We start from the raw sequence: 5,984 nt of genomic DNA on the forward strand, positions 1-5,984 counted from the left end.
TAGAGAAATGCGGAAAAGGGGAGAAGATCCCCCAAAATAGCAAGAATTAAGACTAGGGAAGTTTGCTATCAACATTAAGAGACCTTGGCTGGGTTGGAAGCTATATTTTTTGAAGTTGTTAACAGACTGTCCACACTGCCCCACCCTCCTCCATTTCACCAGCAATAAATTTTACCCTTTTTTTAAAATCTTTTATTTACTTTTGACAGAAAGAGAGCACAAGCAGGAAAGAGGCAGAAAAAGGGGAACAGAGAATTTAAAAGCAGGCTCCCCGCTGACAGCTGTGAGCCCAATGCAGGGCTCGAACTCACGAACCTTGAGATCATGACCTCAGCCGGAAGTTGAATGCTCAACCAACTGAACCACCCAGGCGCCCCAGTAAATTTTACTCTTTAGTGGTCTCTGATGGGAGCAAGAATAATGACTTCAGTTCCCAGACATTTCAACTAGGAAATAACAGAGCATGCCCTGTGGTCCACCACTTTAACTATGCGACCTTGGGTAAGTGATCTCACCCTTCGTTTCCACAGCTACAGGGAAAGTAACAGTTCCTACCTCCTAGAATTACTGAGAGGATTAAGTGAATTTCAAGGCATGTACATGCTTTTACATATAGCTTTTTTTATTTTTTTATTATTTTTTTTAATTTTAAAATGTAAAAGCATTTTACATAATGCTTTTGAATAAATGAGTGAAGACAATACCCTTAGATTCAAGAAAACTACAAGCTGGTTGTACTGTAAATAGTATAAGAAATTGAGCAGGACCAAGGCATCTAGGTGGCTCAGCTGGTCAAACGCCCAACTCTTGGTTTCGGCTCAGGTCATGATCTCACATTTCGTGAGTTCAAGCCCCGCAGCAGATTCTGCGCTGACAGCGCAGAGCCTGCCTGGGATTCTCTCTCTCCCTCTCTCTCTGCCTCTCCTCCGTGCTCTCTCTCTCTCAAAATAAACAAAAAAAAAATTTTTTTAAGAAAAAAGAAATTGAGCAGGATCCAATTATTTATTAAACTACTGGTATAGGCAGTAGAAAGAGAGCTAATCAAAAGTGTTCAGTCTGACTCTTCCCACTGACTAGTTATGTGTTATTTATCTAGTCAGTTTGCTCTCCAAGCCTCAGTTTTACCATCTCTGGGTATTATGCTATCTGGGTACTCCCTAAGACCCCTCCCACATCTGTCTATCACTGTGATATTGTGATTCAAAATAAGAGATACATATTTTGGGGCACCTGGGTGGCTCAGTTGGTTAAGCATCCGACTTCAGCTCAGGTCATGATCTCTCGGTCTGTGAGTTTGAGCCCCACGTCAGGCTCTGTGCTGACAGCTCAGAGTCTGGAGCCTGCTTCGGATCCTATGTCTCCCTCTCTGTCTGCCCCACCTCTGCTCGTGCTCTGTCTCTCTTCGTCTTTCAAAATTGAATAAATGCTTAAAAAAATTAAAAAAAGAGACATATATTTTGGCCTTTGTCCCCATTTCTGGCATAGATCTCCTAAAACCCTTGGAATTTCCTAAGTGATTAGGGTGGTAAGAGTGACAAAGGGGTCATTTGTTACTCAAAACAAGCCCCTTTCAACCACCTCAGAGTTCATGATAATCAGGTGACTTCTGGGCAGCCCCTAAGGTTATGTGCTGCTTGCCGGGGGAAGCAAGCTTGCGATTAGAAAGTTAAACTTTCAGCACCCCTCCCCCATCTCTGGGAAGGGAGAGGGGGCTAGAGATTCAGTTGGACCACCGACTGCCAATGATTTAATCAATTGTGTCTCTGTGAGGAAACCTCTGTCGAACCCCGAAAGGATGGAGTTTGAGAGTTTTCAGGTCGGTGAATATGTGGACATACCGGGAGGGTGGCGTGGCCAGAGAGGGCTCTGTACTCCTTCTCGCACACCTTGCCCTACACATCTCTTTCACCTGGCTGGTCCTGAGTTACATCCTTTTATTTCTCTCTTAATTTTAACATTTATTTATTTATTTTTAGGAGCGAGAGAGAAAGTGAAAGTGGGGAAGGGGCAGAGAGAGAGGGAGAGGGAGAGAGAGAATCACAAGCGGACTGCACACTGCCAGCAAGAAACCCGATATGGGGCTCGAACCCACAAACCATGAGATCACGACCTGAGCTGAGGTCAGACGCTTAAGCGACTGAGTCACCCAGGCGCCCCGGATTACATCCTTTTATAATAAACGGATAATCCAGGAAGTAAACTTTTCCTGAGTTGCTCTACCACATTTATCAAATCCACAGAGGGGGGTCTGGGAAGCTCTGACTTGCAGGTGGTCAGTCGGAAGCCCGGGTGACAACTTGGCCTTGGGACTGGCATCTGAAGTGGGGGCAGGGAGCAATCTCGTGGGACTGAGCCCTTACCCGAAACCCTTTCATTGCTGGATGTAGAAAACCCATGTCTGGTGTCACAAGTGAAGTAGTCTTCAGAGTATCGTCTGTAATGCAAGTGGAAGCAATTGGGGTTTTTTTCTTTACTATCACCAACACCAAGACCGAAGCCGAAGGCGGGAGAGGGAGAGCACAGCGGGCTGCACGGTCAGAAGGTTCAGTAAGAGGGCATGGGTGGAAGCTCCCAGAAGAGAGAAGAGGGGTAGGCCCTCTCCTGATGTAAAGGGAATGGCATGAGACACGAGAGAGGAAGGAAGCGTTCGACCTGATCTTCAAGCTGTACCATCATACCCAAACTGGAAAATCAACGGGCACCAAGGCCACCTCTCAGCCAGCCTAGAGTCCGCTGGAGGAGACAGAACTTAGGTTTGTTTCCCAGATAGGCTCATCTCTTTATAAATTTCCCTTTTGAAAATTATTAACTTGCCTCCTAAAAATCGTGACTAGAAAACCCACCCCTGAAGTTTAGGGAAGACGTAGCAACTTTGAGGCCCCTCACTCCGTATCTGTGACCTCAACTGTCGGGATCGAACGTCCTAAACCCTGCCCCTGTCTCTGTGTCATGATCAGCTATTCCCGGAGGCACACGAGACACTTGACTCCACTCGTCTCTGTCCTACCTCAACCTGGCAGCTACAGCACAAAGCTATCCCAAGGAGAGGCCAAGAAACCCCGCTGGTTAAGAACCAACCGCCACAGCCTTTATTGAAAATAAAAAGCCATGGGCTGATGTGAATTATTACATCTTCCCACAGCTGTTCCCTTTTAAATATTTATCCTGGCAAACACCATCACCGTTTTTTACAACTTATTTTAATTGTGTGACTATTAAGCAAACCAAACCGTAAAATTGGCTCTCAGTGCTGAGATTTATGTGATTCATAGACCAGAGCTTATTAAAAAAGGGAATCTACTGAGTGTAAACTAGCTTCACGAGTGCCCCACACTGTCTCTCGGAAGGTGTGAAGCCTTTTCCCTACTCCTGCCTGTGACTGCCAAGCTTCCATAGTGAGTAGCATAAAAAATGAACAGAATCAATGATTTTTTTTTCTCCTTAACAATCCTAATGAGCTTAAACCGGAAGTCAGGGATGTTACAGTTGTTTTAATTTTTTTTTTTTTTTTTTTTTTTTTTGAGAGACAGAGCACAAGCAGGGGAGGTGCAGAGAGAAAGGGAGACAAAGAACCTGAGGTAGGCTCCTGGTTCCGAGCTGTCAGTAGAGCCGACGCAGGGCTTGAACCCACAAACTGTGAGATCATGACCTGAGCCGAAGTCGGATGTTTAACCAACTGATCCACCAAGGCGCCCCATGTTACAGTCTTAAAAGGGGGCGGCAGAAGCTCTGGGAGACTCAGCAGCAGAATCGGTGCCCTGGAGGGTTTGGCAGCAACATCCGAGGGGAGGATTTAATCATGTGGACTTTGAATAACTAGGAACAGGTAGGAGGTACCCTGGTTATTTGTCACCAAGCTCATTTTTGGTTTGGATCATGGAATTGCTTTAGGACTTCAATAAAAGCGCTCCCTTGAAAAATGCACTTACAGGGGCGCCTGGGTGGCTCAGACTCTGACTCTTGGTTTCTGCTCTAGGTCACGATCTCATGGTTTGTGAGCTCGAGCCCCTCATTAGGCTACGTGTTCACAGCACAGAGAGTGCTTGGGATTCTGTCTCCCTTTCTCTCTGCCCCTCTCCAGCTTGCTATCTTTCTCTCAATAATAAATAAAAAGAAAAGTGCACTTACAAAAATTTACGTGAATACTTGGTTATTCTTTCACTGTTACCACCCCAGCTGCCTTCATCTTCCCCTGTATTTTTACGGTAGCCAACTAACTCATCTCTCAGTTTCTCCACACAGCAGCCAGAATGATAGCAATCCTGGTAAACCTAAGTCAGATCATGTTACTTCTCTGCTTAATACAATCCACTGGCTTCCCATTTTACCTGCAATAAAAGGCACCAGATCTATAGGATCTGTCTCCGGATACCCTGCTGACCTTGGCTCCAGCTCCTCAACCTTAACTCCTGCTGCTGTTTGCACGCCCATCTCCTTGCTGATCTCATAACCTGACTGACACATCCTGGCCTCTGGGCCTTAATTGCTATTCCCTGTACCCTAGACTACCACGTGGCTCTCATTCATCCCTTCCTGCCTTTACTCGGTTGTCGCTTTGGGGGTGAGGCCTTCCTGACCACTGTGGGGTTTTTTTTCTTTAGTTTATTTATTTATTTTGAGAGAAAGGACAAGCTGGGGAGGGGCAGAGAGAGGGAGAGAATCCCCAAGCAGTCTCTGCACTGTCAGTGCAGAGCCCGATGCAGGGCTCAAACTCACAGATTGTGAGATCATGACCTGAGTCATCAAGAGTCAGAAGCTTAACTGACTGAGCCACTCAGGTGCTGCTTGACCACTGTGTTTAAAACTGCACCCCCATCCCCGCCTTGCCTGGCACCTCCTATCCTCCTCCTCTGCTTTCTTTTCCTCCAGAGCACTCAACGTCACCTTACATATTATGCATTTTATTTATTATTTATTTTCTACCTCCCCCTTATTGTTTCACTGCTGTATTCCGCTTCCTGGAATAGTCCCAAACAGAGAATAGGCATTCGATACCTGCCTGATTGATTCCGCTTCGCAGTGGGATGGATGCATCCAGGCTGGGGAGTGGAGGGGAATGTACATTTAGTGAAATACCTCTAAGTGCAGTTTGCAAGTTAATATAAATCCTATCACTTAACTGTCACACACAATCCTAGAAGGTATTTTTAGCCCCATTTCACCATGAAAACTGAAGCCCAGAGAAGTTAAGAAAATAGTTACACAGCATAGTTCAAACCTAAATTTGTTATTCCAAAGCCCTGCTATTTCCACTACACGTTACTTCACCCTCCTTGGTAACAGTTCCCACTTCTCTAAAGAAATGCAACTGCCAGCTTTCACACCTAGTTCTGTTTTATACTGGGGGACAGGGGAATGGAGGGTGAATCAAAGAGATTAGGGGTTCCTTGGAGCTGTATTTTTTTTAATTTTTTTTTTTAATGTTTATTTATTTTTGAGACAGAGAGAGAACATGAACAGGGGAGGGTCAGAGAGAGACGGAGACACAGAATCTGAAACAGGCTCCAGGCTCTGAGCTGTCAGCACAGAGCCCGATGCGGGGCTCGAACTCATAGACTGCGAGATCATGACCTGAGCCAAAGTCGGTCGCCCAACTGACTGAGCCACCCAGGCGCCCCTCCTTGGAGCTGTATTCAAGCAAAACAAACATTAAGAGCCTGAGTCTTTTTGCACATTTACATCAAACATTGCCAAAGATACAATGTAATAAAACATTCTTCTGAGGGAGCTGATCAATGTCAGAGTTTCAAGTCCTTGCATTCACTCATGGGTTTCATTAATGCATTTATAAATATTTGCTGAGTGCCTACTATGTGCCCAGTACTATTCTCCACAGTGACGATAAAAAGACACATAAGGCACAGATGTCACCCTCCACAAACACTGAAGTCCAGGGCAGTGCTGTCCAACAGAAGTATCAAGTGAGTGGAGTATGCCGTTTTACATTTTCTAGTCACATTTTCAAAAGAGTGAAACAGTTGAGA

The 5,984-nt window shown here is 45.5% G+C and overlaps 1 protein-coding gene across 1 annotated transcript in view; it reads right to left on the minus strand.

The window, feature by feature from the left end:
* CCT6B (chaperonin containing TCP1 subunit 6B) overlaps positions 1–4,425 on the minus strand; it is a 45,317-nt gene extending 40,892 nt beyond the window's left edge. Inside the window, exon 1 of the mRNA XM_019817516.3 lies at positions 4,329–4,425. The gene's annotated coding sequence lies outside the window, so the exon portion shown is untranslated. The remainder of the gene's footprint in view (positions 1–4,328) is intronic.
* Positions 4,426–5,984: the final 1,559 nt, after the last annotated feature.

This window comes from Felis catus, chromosome E1 (genome assembly GCF_018350175.1).
Source record: "Felis catus isolate Fca126 chromosome E1, F.catus_Fca126_mat1.0, whole genome shotgun sequence".
Taxonomy (NCBI): Eukaryota; Metazoa; Chordata; class Mammalia; order Carnivora; family Felidae; genus Felis; species Felis catus.